This window comes from Capsicum annuum, chromosome 2 (assembly GCF_002878395.1).
Source record: "Capsicum annuum cultivar UCD-10X-F1 chromosome 2, UCD10Xv1.1, whole genome shotgun sequence".
Lineage (NCBI taxonomy): Eukaryota > Viridiplantae > Streptophyta > Magnoliopsida > Solanales > Solanaceae > Capsicum > Capsicum annuum.
This window is the reverse complement of record NC_061112.1, coordinates 56,949,230-56,963,849: the sequence shown is the minus strand read 5'-3', so window position 1 is coordinate 56,963,849 and position 14,620 is coordinate 56,949,230.

Below are 14,620 nucleotides of genomic sequence, written 5' to 3'. Positions count from 1 at the left end.
TATTGAATGGGACCGAGCAGAGATAGATGTTTTAGACTGGCTCGCAAAAATATATTCTCTAAACTATTAAATGTACTTATATTCTCAATCTTGATATAACTATTATGAGTTGTATATATTAATTATGATTTCGATTTATTAAAAGGTGAGATCCTGAAATGGGTCAATATGGCTGGTAGATTGGATGATAATAATATATATTGGTGAAATAATAAGTTAGTTGATAGAATTCATGTCTCGGTGTAGAGATTGATGATATACCTTTTTCAGAAGCTTATAAAATTTCATTGTGTCAAATCTTGCAAGTGAATTTTATGAATCGAATACATGAAATAAGTTAAGCAATGCTTTAAATAAAATTAATCATTAGATTGAATTCGTCAATAACTTAATTTATTGATTATTATCTGTAATCTTAACATGGAGAATTACATAAGTGTTTAATGAAAAATTTCATAATATAAATAGAGGAGTGCAATGACAAATTTCTAGTAGAATGATTTGTAATTTATTATGGTAAGAATAATTCAAATCAAAGTTTTGAATTATTTTCATAATAAGGAGTCTCATAATTAATTTTGTGATCCCTGCAGTGCCCATATTTAACTAGAACTCAAAATTCTATTTTCTGGTAAAAAAAATCAGTGTTTGTTTTCTTGTGAGAAGACAAATGGGCTTTTGTTCTTATTTTTGGATTATATCTTTATAAGTAGGGATTCTCCTAACCTAGAAAGAAACTTAGTTTTCTATTCGATACTTGTCCACCCAAGTATTGAGAGAGTTCGAATGTTAATTTGGGACCACTACAGAAGATGGCAGAATCGGAGTCGGGCTTGCTTGATGATACACGTTCACAAAGACTTGCTTGATTATACGTCTTCACATTTTAAGAGGTATTTATTAAATTAAATTTTATCAAATTTATGTGTTCTAGCATGAACGTATGTGTTCTAGCATAAACGTATGTGTTAATCTATTATTCATGTAAATAGTAGGTTTCTAAAATACTTTCATTGTACATGGCCCCCTTTCAAGCCGGATCGGATAAAGAAAGGAGCAAAGGGGTTGTTTGCACCATATGTTGCGGACTAACATTTTTCTTGACGGATTTCGCAGGACCATTTGCTCATTCTAATTTCTTTTTTTTGTGGTAGTTCACAACACTTAGTACGAATTACAACTAATATTTCAGTCATTTTCTCATTTTAATTTCCTTTTTGTAGTAGTTGCGCATCACCTATCGCTACAACTAATATTTCTTCCGTTCTTTCATTTAAAAAAAAAAAACTTTGCAGGAGTTGAATTTGGAAATTTTTTAAAAAAATAATTACAGTTCGCACTAGGTAGTACGAACATACTGCGTTATTTATTTTCATTTAATATTGGTTCACAGTGCATATTACAAACTACTAGTACTTTATTTTATTTTATTTTTAGCTTTATTGTAAATTTTTTTGAAGGTTTATTGGTTCACAGTGCATATTACAAACTACTAGTACTTTATTTTTGTTATAAAATAAGAAAGAATAAAGAAGAAAAGTAGAGAGAATAAAGAGAGCTATTCTTATTTCTTCTCTTGAGGGATGAGAGATCATAAGACTGTAAATACAATGAACAAAACCCCTCAATTTATAGGGAAAATTTACTCCTAGTCTGAGTAGAAGACGGATGCTTTAAATCCTAATAGATATCAAAGTAGATCTTGATAGACATTCACTATAATCTAAATACATTTATAACACTCCCCCTTTAATGTCTAATTGGTAGATAATGTGCCTCGTTAAAACCTTACTAGAAAAAATCAAGTAGGAAAAAAAATCTAGTGAAGGAAAAAGAGTACACATATCTAATAATACGCATTTCGGCTGCCTCATTAAAAACCTTACAAGGAAAAACCAGTGGGACAAAACCTCATAAGAGAAAAAGAGTATAACGTCTATTAACTCCCCCTAATGAGAACATCCTTGACCTTTACATCTCGATCTTGTGCAGCATCTTCTTGAAAGTTGCAATTGGAGAAAATTTGGTGAATAAATCAGTCACATTTTCAGTTGAACGAATCTGTTACGCATTAATACCATCATTCTTTTGTAGCTCATGTATGTAGAAAAGCTTTGGCAAAATATGCTTCGTTCTATCTCCATTTATGAATCCTCCCTTAAGATGTGCTATGTATGCTGAATTATCTCTGTATAAAATTGTAGGTAGATTTTCATATTTCACACCATATTTTCCTCGAATGAGATGTATCATGGACCTCAACCATACATATTCTCGGCTTGCTTCATAAATAGCTATTATCTCAGCATGATTTGATAAATGGATACGATAGACTGCTTTGCATATCTCCAGGATATGGCAGTACCACCACATATGAACACATAGCCTATTTAAGACCGAGCTTTATGCAGGTCAGATAAGTACCCAACATCAGTATGATCAATAAGATCGGGACTGCAATCTTTAGAATAAAATAAGCTCATGTGTTTTATCCCATTTTGATGTCTCATAGTAGAATCAAAAATATACCTTGCTAACAAATTGACTGAAAAGGCTATAGGCCTTGTAGTATATACAAGGTACATGAGTGCATCAATTGCACTAAGATATAGTACTTCATAACCAATCCAATTCGATATGTTTCGAATTTCAGTAAATAATCTATTGCTTCGAAAACTCTCCAAGAGTTCCAATGATGTTCAAGCAATAAGCTTATACAATAGAAGGATTATAAATAAATTTCCCAGAAACTTTTCTATGCTTCAAGCAGTTTGAATCCTTAAAAGTTTTCACATAAGTTTTGTCAAGTGACAATATTCAACATTTCATGAGTGACATCTTCAAGTGTCTGGACTACAAATCAAATAAGCTTTACGCTTACCAAAATGCATCCTTTCATGTCACTTGATAAATATTTCTACGTCAGCATGCTTAAAAAAACATAGAATTCAGATCCTCGTAATCTTTCACAATATTGCGCCAATATTGTGTCAAATATATTGATGATATATCATTTTGTATCGGTTCACAATGCGACATAACATTTTGAGATCTCATCACTTCATTATTTTCAAGTACATGAACCTCTCATAAGGTTTCATGAAGTGGTATGCCGTAGGCTCTTCAAAAGCTCATTGCCTTCTTATTATGATTATTTGCTCCTTATTTTTTAAGGACTATTTCATTTGGAACTAATCAGTCTACCAGGCTTCACGCATGCATAGACTTTGTCCTTTAAGAACACAAAATAAGAGCACTTATTAAGAGCACAAAATAAGAGCACTTACACTTAATATGAGATATTTTCAGCATTTGATTTGAATTATCTTTTGGATAAGGATATGGTGATAATTCCTATTATATTTCATAGCGCTTATAATCTCCCCCTTATGTTAGAAAAACTAACATACATTCTCTACTTCTTTGAGGAATCCATCATTGTGTATTATGGTATATTCATTAATCGTATACCACACATCAAAATTATTAGATGGAATAATTGGTTCGCGACCTTGAACCAATTGAGAGGGAAGAAATAATCATAATTTATTGGTCTAATGCATACAAATTCTATTGCAATAGATCATATTTCAGACCAACACATGAAGCTTTGTTCTCATTAGCGATGGTTTAGCTATTTATCGAAGGAATTCAATGCTAAACCAACATCATCAAGATAACTTTCTTGATTGCACAATTTGAAAATTATGTTCTTAACTCAATTTTATTGATCAACCAAATTTATGAATGTCAAACTGCAAGTTGACAATGAATGTACATGTGATCATCTTATTGATGCATCTTTTCAACATATCACATGATATGTGAACGGGCCCTTATTCACCTTTTATAATTTTCAAATTTGAAGGGATTCAATCCCAATATTAGTTGGTCCAACCAACTTGTCATGAGAACAAACGACATAAACAATTCTTGAAGAATCTTCTAGTTCTTCAATACATGCACATCTTCGAGATATCACAATCGTTCATATCAATTTATGAACTTTTATTCTAGTAAAATTCAAGTTTACCATGACATGTACTTTTTCTTTAGTAAATTTCAGATTTAATATTACATGAATAAATTTCAGATTTACTACTTTAGAAGTAGATTTCAAAATTATTCAACCTCTTTCAGAGGTGAGTCGTGATACAATCACAATCAAGTGCACGTTTGCATTAATAAGTTTTTCATTCCCCGGGAATGGAATATAATCGTGCCTTAAGTCTATCAAATTTTGATAGCTTATAACATCTTTCAAGATTTTGCTACTTCAAAAGTAAATCGAGGCATACATATAATGTAGAGAATTTTTCTCTAGCATATCTTTTAATCATATAAGCGTGTGAAAATATCAACACTTTTGATGATCATTAACATATTATCCCTCCATGCATATATTCGTGCATTCAATCACTTGCCTTCTTTCAGATATATTATGCACTGCTGCCACATACACCTCAGGAATGAAGTAAGTTGTCATATTTCAGACTTATCATATATTGCTACCACATTCACTTCATGGAATGGAACACAGGTACATGTAGCTCTATACCAAAGCTAGAATAGATAGAAAAAAGTCACCTAGTATGTTTTTGTCTGTGCTGGAATTTGAACCCAAGGCCTCATAATTCTTCATATATATTCCAAAAACTATTAATCAAGACATCCACACAATATATGCACTACATAACAGGACGCTGAAAAAGGATTCTATTTTCAATAATTGGAAACAATATTAAAGAAATCCCAACCCCCAACCCCCAACCCACCCCCCAAAAAAAATATAATCATTACTGATGAGAGAAGTTTAGGGAATTAGGAAATTTAGATCAGCCACATCACTCCAATTGAGGGGGCCCTGAAGAATCCTCCAACTACATAAAGCAGAAATAATGTTGTACACCCAAAACACGAATACAGAGAATATCAATATCCGTATCCAGAAAATTAAAGTGCCCATTTTTCTACTAGACAAAACTAGGAGAATTGGTTCTTGAAACAGGGTCCTCTGTAAGCATATCCCTAGGTAGACAGATATTTTGCTAAAAACTAAGGAGGTAAGTATGAATACTATAAGGTATGTACCCAACGACCTTCTTTAAGAGAGAAAGTTCCTTGCCGGGAGCAATCTATGACTCTTCCAACCCAAGATAGGAGGTCAAGAGGCAGAGTCCATACAGTTACCACCTAAAGCGAAAAAAATTTTACAATCGTAAAATTGAGATAGAAATCTCTAGACATTTCCCCAGGCGTAAAAACGGCTATTGACAAAACTTAATGATTAAGCAAGAATAATAAGAATAGCAAATAACTTTTTCGAGATCCACCATCAAGATATTCAGAGAAGTTCTCAATTCCTAGAACTGTTCAACTTTAAGTTCTCTTAAGGAAATCATCAGCTGTCATTAGTCATCAAATTAAGCACAACCCTATAGTCCTATCTCATGTTATAGGTGTCGCCAAAACCGGTTAACGTCTAAATGTAAGACATACTTCTATCAAGAGATCCCTTTACAACTTTTTTTATGAATTATTTGTCTCTGGCAACATCCACATAGCTACAAAAAGCAGGCTATTCCTAAGTTCAGATCTTATTTATGCATTGCACCTATATGCGTATGTAAGAATATACCATTCACCACAAAGTACAATAGGAAAAACAATCATAATGGAATCCTAATATGTGGAATAACCTAAACAGGTAAAAGGATGAACAAAATACTTGTTGATGAAGAATAACTTGCAAACTCTTCCATGGAAAAGTTCATTATCTACATACCAATCCTGCATCAATTTTAGTCAACTATAGTAAAATACTATCTCATTGCTATCTAAAATTGCTCTGTATCAGGAACAATAGATTCAGAATTGCAACAAACACATGCAAGAGCACAACTATCCAACAGATTTAACCAATGTAGCATCATATAATTATCATATGGTTTAAATTTAATGCCCATTGATTTGCATTTTGATTAAATAAAACTCATCTAGTGTACGATAAAACTTTAAAAATTTAATGAAAACTGATAACGTTACCTCAAGAACCCTTCTTTTCATCCTTCTCCTTAGCCTCCTTAAATTTTTTTCCCTCTTGATTCTCTAACGTCGTCCTTTACAGCAGCAATGGGAACCTCCTGTCTTTAACCTTCTTCTCTACCGCCGCGCCTTTTTCTTTGCTGCTTTTACCTCTATTTTCTTTTTTTGCCCCTCAGTTCCCAACTTATCTTTCACCATACGAACAACAACATTAACATTATTAATTGAAAATAAGATCATATGTCCTAAAATTACAATAACAATTTAGCATCATAGGAATTCAATTTCAATTATTTAAATAGTACCATTATAAGTTTGCAAATAAAACTCAAAGTTGTTGGTTAAAGTGAAGAATAAATCATTGACATACAAGAGATGGTCAATCATCCTAAAAAATTCCTATTTTTCCCTGATCGTATCAGCCTTATGAGTTGAAAATAAATTGGGTTTCCATTAAAAGAGCTTATGGGTCTAGATCCCGAAGAATCCACAAAGATCCATTTGAATTCAAGGCTCAGATCTATATAAAATGGGGCAAAGAGAAGATGACAATTCTATAGCTGCATAGTAAATCAGTCAGGTTTACTCAATGGATCAATTCTTAGCCTACAGTTAGCAATATCACCATAGCCTCTTTCAAAAGATAGAATTAAGTGCTAAAATTTAACAAATTATGATTTTAACCAAAAGATCGAGAGCGGTGACAGATGGACCTTGATTATACACAAATAATGAGGTGAGACACCTCTGATGAGACACGTAAGTTATAGTAAGCATGTGAAAAGTTGAAAATGCCCTCAGATTTGAATTAAAAGACGTCAATCAGACATGTTGAAATTCAACTCATTTCTAAAGTAGTAGTAATATATATTTGTAACGCCCCAAGTCTGTACCCCGAACGCTACACGATGGTAGCAACCCCGAAGGACCACCAACTAACCCATGACTAGAACCTGCTGTGACCACTGAATAATAATAACACTGTAATAATAATATAACTAAAATAAGTGTGAAAGTTAGGCTGAAAATGCCATAAGGTTCATAACTTAAAGACCAATACTGAATACTGAAAACTAAAACATCTATCTGAAATACTCTAGTCTGAAAGCCTCTAACTGTTTGAATTATGGAGTTGATGGGACAAGCCCCCATCTAACTCCAACTACTGAAAACTATACTGAAATTCTGAAATAATACTCTGTCCTCAAACTATGAGGACCCACCAATCACCTCTAAGTCTGCTACTAATAGGTTGGGCTGCTAAGTACGGTCAGGAACCTGTGCATCTGAACCTATGATATAAGACATCATAGTGCAAAAGAAAAGTATACATTTGTACTTTGAATGTACTGGTATACTAAGTGAGGTAGGCTGATATGCATGGGTTTATATGCATGAACAATAACTGATTGAATAATATAAACATAACTGAATGAGAGAACATACATGAATACATAAACTATAACTAAGATCATGTTAACACTGGTTACTGAGTTCTAAATACTAATTAATTGATATCTGAGTTTACTGATACTGTAATACTGATAATTGAGTGACTATTGCTGACAGTTCTGATTGATAACTGGGTGACTATTTTTGACAGTCCTGATTTTGTAGAACTGAATTGAGTTCTATACTGAGACTGAAACTGAAACTAAAATTGTGGGAGGTAATCATCGAACTGGCATGCCCTTCTCTGAATGGATTGGAGTCCAACCTATCACCCTAGTTGGAAGGGTATCAGTATCGTGCCACGAGTAAAGACAAGATATGAGTTAACCCTCTCTGATAGGAAGCTCTTTCGTCAACCCTCGCTGGCAGGAAAACTCATATGAGATATATCAACCCTATTCTGGCAGGAAGATATCTCAACCTACGCTGGCTACGTAGTTCTGTAATGCAGAGATTGCTATTAAGAATCAAACCCTATACTGGCGGAATACCCCCATCCCTGGGTTTGCTCGATGCTGAATCCTACTCCCAACTGAATAGACACTGAACTGATTTCTAATCTATACTAGGCTTGACTGAACTATTAATGATCGTACTATCTAACTAAACTGAACTAAGTTCACTGGGTTCCGCTAACTGACAAAATATTACATAATTTGGTTAACTAATTGAGTTCATTGAATTCTGAACTGCATACTGAACTGAGACTGTGACTGATTACTAAGTACTACTATTCATAACACTACAGAGATTGTTCTATAACTACTGTAGCTCTTGGTAAACAGCTAAGTTTTTAGGTATTGAATACCCCCAGGACTCGATAGCATAAAAAGTAAAGCATAGAGTAAACTTGAAAAGTATAACACTGTGTACTTGTTCATAACTCATCCATAGGGACATTTAATCAAACACTTGTAAGGCATAAGTTTACACAAATACTAGCATGTCATGATTTTTCCTCATTTAATTCACATGAGCACTTTAACAAACACTTGGGGAACACAACTTTGCACCTAATACTAAAACAACATATAGACATCATAGTATAAATTCCCAAATTCATAAATTCAATGGCTTTAATATGAATTCACATGATACTACACACATGATAATCAATTCCACATGAATCTTGTAATAAATCATGGATTAGAAACCCAATTAATATTATAATCATGAATACACTTAAATCCAATCATGGAAATCGTGAAATCAATCTACTTGAAGTTTAAAAGAGTTTCTTGGACTTCAAGGGTGAAAGGAACCCTTGGATGAATGCTTCACATACTTGAGTACTTGAATTAATGAAGGTTGATGGTGAGCTCTTGAATCTTAAACCTTGAATTAAAAGCCTTAGGGTTTTGTTCTTGAGTAATTTTGAGAATAGTGAATGGATTTTGCCTCTAAAGTGGCTAAATCTCATGTTTTGGGGGATGATAGATGTGAAAAAATGATCCAAATACTCCTAAGGGTGAGGCTTTTCAATGACTAAAAACTAGCCTAGCGATGCGCAGACCGACACACTGCATTGATAGAATTGATGCGATGGCCTATGTGCCACGTCGAGTCCACGTCGGTTTACTAGAAATTGCACTGGGAGCTGGAGAAAAATATTCATCGATGCGATAGGCGATGTGGCACATCAAGATCACATCGATACACTAATTTGGACTCTCAAACGTGCTTCAAAAGATGTTTAAAATATCCAGAAATCATCTGAGAATACCTACTGATATTCCTGATCATTGAACAACTTAAAGATCGATATTTAATAGTCGTAAGGTCACAAAATAAGATCGCCAACTACGAAGGCTAAAATAACTCTAAGTATGAATACTTAGCTAAATTTTTCTAAGTTTGGGACCCCTCGACAAGCTTTAAAGGACTGAATTAAGCTTAGAATTTTGCAGGGTCTTACAATATTAGTCATCCCAATAGACAATAGACAATAGTATTAGTCATCCCAAAGAATCTCTTGGACCTTGGTAATATATTCGTAAAAAGCAACAAAAAGAATACTAAAAATGGTTTCCTTAAATATACTCTTTCAAGGTTAAACGTATATTTGCACATCTCCAACTTTAATATGGTATTACCAAATACCGTACCGTATCGAACCGAAGTTTAATTTATCAATTACCAAACTGATATTTATAATTATGGTATGTGGTATCTATGTTTAAATACCGATTACCGAATTACCAAACCTGAAATTTAAAAATACCGAATCGAATACCGAACGCCCATCCCTACCTAAATTTAACTGTTAGTTTGATTTTGCAGATGAGAGTGAAAGAAAGCAAAAAGAATTGGTACCTGGACAGTGCATGCTCAAGATACATGACTGGTGATAAGAAAAAATTGCTTTCACTCTCTAAAATAAGTAGGGGTGGAGTTTCATTTGGTGATGTCGAAAAGGGAATCATTACTAGAGTTGAAAAGAGTGGAATATCTGATTCAAGGGCATCAGAGGATGTCTACCTTGTGCAGGGATTGAAGCACAACCTGCTTAGCGTATCACAACTGTGTGATAAAGGTAATAAAGTTGTTTTTACTTCTGCAGGAGTCAAAGTCAAAAGAATGGACACCAAGGAGGTTGTGCTCACTGCAAGAAGATGCAGAAATGTGTACAAAGCTGACATAATGACAATGCCAGAAACAAAGTTGACCTGTTTAAGTACTATAGAAAATGATCCCCTACATCGGCACAGAAAACTTGGACATGCAAGTCTAAAACAATTAAACAAACTTTCTTCCAAAGATATGGTACTGGGCTTACCCAAAATCAAGTTCAAGGAAGAAAAGGTTTGCAGTGCTTGTGTAAGGGGGAAGCAGGTAAAATCTTCTTTCAAATCAAAGAACCATGTCAGTACTAATAAGTGCCTTGAATTGATCCATATGGATCTGTGTGGGCCAATGAGACTACAAAGCAGAGGTGAAAAGAGGTATGTTCTTGTGATTGTTGATGATTATTTTCAGATTTACATGGACATTGTTTCTAGCTTCCAAAGAAGATGCCTTTGATGTCTTTACTATTTTCATCAAGAAAATTGAAAAAAGCTGGGCATTTCCCTAATTTCCATAAGATCTGACCATGGTACAGAATTTGAAAATGTCAAGTTTTTAGAATTCTATTCTGCAAATGGTATAAGTCAAAATTTCTCTGCTCCCAGAACACCTCAACAAAATGGAGTAGTAGAAAGGAAAAATAGGACTTTGGAAGATATGGCTAGAACAATAATTCTTGCAGAAAATCTTGCTAAAAATATTTAGGCTGAGTCAATTAGTACTACTGCATATATCATAAATAGATACATGATCTGATCTATTCTAGAGAAGACTCCCTATGAATTACTAAAAGAAAGAAAACCAAATATTTCTCATTTTAGAACTTTTGGTTGTAAATGCTTCATTCATAATAATGGGAAAGATCAATTGGGAAAATTTGATGCAAAGAGTGATGAGGGAATCTTCTGAGGATATTCATATCATAGTAAGGCATATAGGATTCTAAACAACAAAATAAAATATGTTAAAGAAAGTGTGCATGTAGTATTTGATGAATCTTGTGCTAACCTACAGGAAGGAAGTGATTCTGAGGAACAGGTTGCTCAACATGGTCCATCAATCGAAGGTACCAAACATGGAGGCACCTCGATGGGGGGAACTAATTCTGGAGGCACACTGATAGGGGGAATTGAATCACCAACTACCCCTGCTTAGAACAATCCCAGTAATACCAGTAGCTCACAAGAACTGGTCCCAAAAGGATACAAGTATCAAGGATCCCATCCTATTGAACATGTGCTCACTGCTCTCATTTTTTGGATCACTACAAGGTCTGGTTTGAGGAGCATGTGTGCTTTCAAAGCATTTATGTCAGAAATTAAACCAAAAAAAGGTAAATAAGGCACTTCTTGATGTTGATTAGATCATACCCATGCAAGAAGAGTTAAATCAATTTGAAAGAAGCAAGGTGTGGCACTTAGTTCCTCCTCTAAAAGACAGAATAGTCATAGAAACTAAGTTGGTGTATAGAAATAAGGTTGATGAACATGGAACAGTTATAAGGAAAAAGGCAAGATTGGTGGCCCAAGAATATATCCTGTTGCTAGAATTAAAGTAATAAGGCTTCTTGTAGCTTTTGTTGCTTATATGGAATTCATTCTCTATCAAATGGATGTTAAGAGTGCCTTTTTGAATGGAATTCTTAAGGAAAAGATGTATGTCAAACAATCACCAAGTTTTGAAAGTAAGGAATTCCCTGATTATATATACAGGCTTGACAAGGCCTTGTATGGACTGAAATAAGCTCTCAGAGCTTGGTATGAAAGATTATCAAAATTCCTTTTGGAGCTTGGTCATACTAGAGGTAAAATTGACAATACTCTTTTCTTGAAAACTAATAGAAAAGATCTGTTAGTTGTGCAGGTGTATATTGATGATATTATCTTTTGCTCCACAAACATGAACATGACACATGACTTTGCAAAACTCATGAGTTGTGAATTTGAGATGAGTATGATGGGTAAATTTTTTTTTAGAATTGCAAATCAAACAAACAGTCTCTGGAACCATGCTCCATCAATAAAAGTATGTCAAGGAGCTTCTTAAAAGATTTTCCATGGAAGAAGCAAAAGATATCAGCACTCTAATAGCCACTGCCACAAAACTAGATATGGATAAACAAGTCCTGGTGTGGAGCAAAAACTATATAGAGGTATGATAGGATCATTACTGTATCTCACAGAAAGTAGACCTGATATTGTGTTCAATGTGGGACTATGTGCAAGGTTCCAATAAAATCCTAAAGAATCTCATTTGAAGTCTGTGAAGAGAATCTTTCGATATCTCAAAGGAACAAGAGATCTTGGCCTATGGTATCCTAAAAGTAGTAATTTAAACTTGGCGGGTTATTCTGATGCTGACTATGCTGGTTATTTAGTTGACAGAAAGTGCACCACAGGCATGGCACACTTCTGTGGATCATGTCTCATTACCTGATCCACTAAGAAACAAAACTCAGTAGCTCTATCTACTACTGAGGCTGAGTATGTTGTTGTTGGATCTTATTGTGCTCAGTTGTTGTGGATTAAACAACAACTCATAGATTTTGGTTTGGATGTTGGATGTGTTCCTATTTTTTTGTGACAATACAAGTGACATTAATATTGTAAAGAATCCTGTCCAACATAAAAGAACTAAACATATTGTTATTAGACATCACTTTCTTAGAGATAATGTTGAAAAAGGTCTTATATCAATCATGTTCTGTTCTACTCAAGAACAAATTGCTAATATATTCACTAAGGCATTAATCAGGGAACACTTTGAAAAGAATAGGCTAGCCTTAGGGATGATTAAGATTGCATAAATCTCCCTCAATGATTGACTAGAAAAGTTGATGTGTTCTTGAGTTTTTATTGATTAATCCAGCCTTGCACATTTAATTGTGTGTCCTAATTCCTAAATTTTGAGTGATCTAACTTTCATGTATTTAATTTTTACAGTGATGCTGAAACACTTAAGCAATTTTGTTCATAATTTTCAAGAGTTCAGGTATGATTATCATCTTACCTTAAAATGTCTAAGGAGAAACAGGTCTGCCTTCTGGTCTTTTAATTTTTCTAAATCGCCAAATCCCAAGAGTCTAATTTTTTAAAAAAGCTGCCACAACAGTCCCATCACCACTGTAACTCTTCATGATATCACTGCTACCCATCAAATCATTTCCCTTTACATTTTAACTTCTTCTCCCCTTCTTATATTCATTTTTTCTCCCTTTCACCTCATTTATTCCCCATCTCACAAGCAAGAACAACTTTGTGTTTCTTCTTCACCATGGTATCGTCTTCCTCTGCTCCATCATCTGACTCTTCTACCTCTCTTTCTATAGCTATAATTTTTCATCTCACTGCCAATACAACACCTCTCATCCCACCTACCATTTCAATTAAATTATCCGATTTCAGCTTAGAAAAATTTAAAAAACCCTTTTGCTTAATTTTTCTCCAGTCCTTAGTTTTCACCCAATCCCACTCCACCAACTCCTGTTCCTCTCTAAATTATTGACTCTGATGATATTCCTATTGCTAACTTGATTCCCAGAAAGTCAAGATCCCAACTAAAAAGAAAACACAAGATCCCAACTAAAAAGAAAACATTCTCCCTCTACTATTGTTTTTTAGGACCATGATCTTGTTGATCCTCGTCCTTTTGTGCCCACTCCTAGAACTCCTCACACTCGGCAGAAAAAACAACAGGAAGAGACATCTCTTGCTGAAGTTCTTCAAGCCAGAAAGAGGAAGTGTGTGATACACCTATTCATCCTCCTCCATTTTCTTCTCGAAATGTGTTGCTTCACTTTGTATGCAAAGGAAAAATAGTGAAACAAATTATTCCAAAACCCTCTACCTTTCGTACTCCTTCGAGCAAGCCAAATTCCATACCTGTTTCAAAAACTTCGTCATCCTTCAAGTCCACTCCACAAAAATTCTCCACACGCTCAAAGAAATAGGTTAACATACCTGTTCCTTCTGATTCCTCTGAGTCTGAGTCACTTCCTGATGCTCCTACTGAGTTAGATCCAGACTTTGAGCTTGATGAATCACCTACAAATCTTGACTCTTCTGCAGATCATCTTCTGCACTTTCAGAAGCATAAGTTGACTAAAGGACGTGTTGTTAGTAGTTTTGGGGGTGCTGACATAGAAATTTTGTTGACAAAATTAGAGGCCAAGAGGTGGTCACACTTGTTTCTTCAAGGATGCTCACAAAAAAAGTTTGCAAAATCTGAGATCTATGAATTCTACATAAATAGGGTTGCTATTGGAGAGATGCTTTCTACCACTGTCAGAGGGGTCACTATAAATCTTTATGCTGCTAATGTTGCTAGAATTCTAAACATTCCTATGGGGGTTGGGGTCACTATGTCAAGGTTACTTGGCCTCCGCTTGACAACATTGCATCTGCCTTTGACATTTGTCGAAAGTTTTCTAGTAATCCTCAGCTTATCAATCATCATAGGGTTCTTAAGACAGAGATGTCTCCTCTTCATTAACTTTACTTTGATGTTGTTCACAAGATGATCACTCCTAGAAAGAAATAAAGGACTGTGGCTAGCTTTC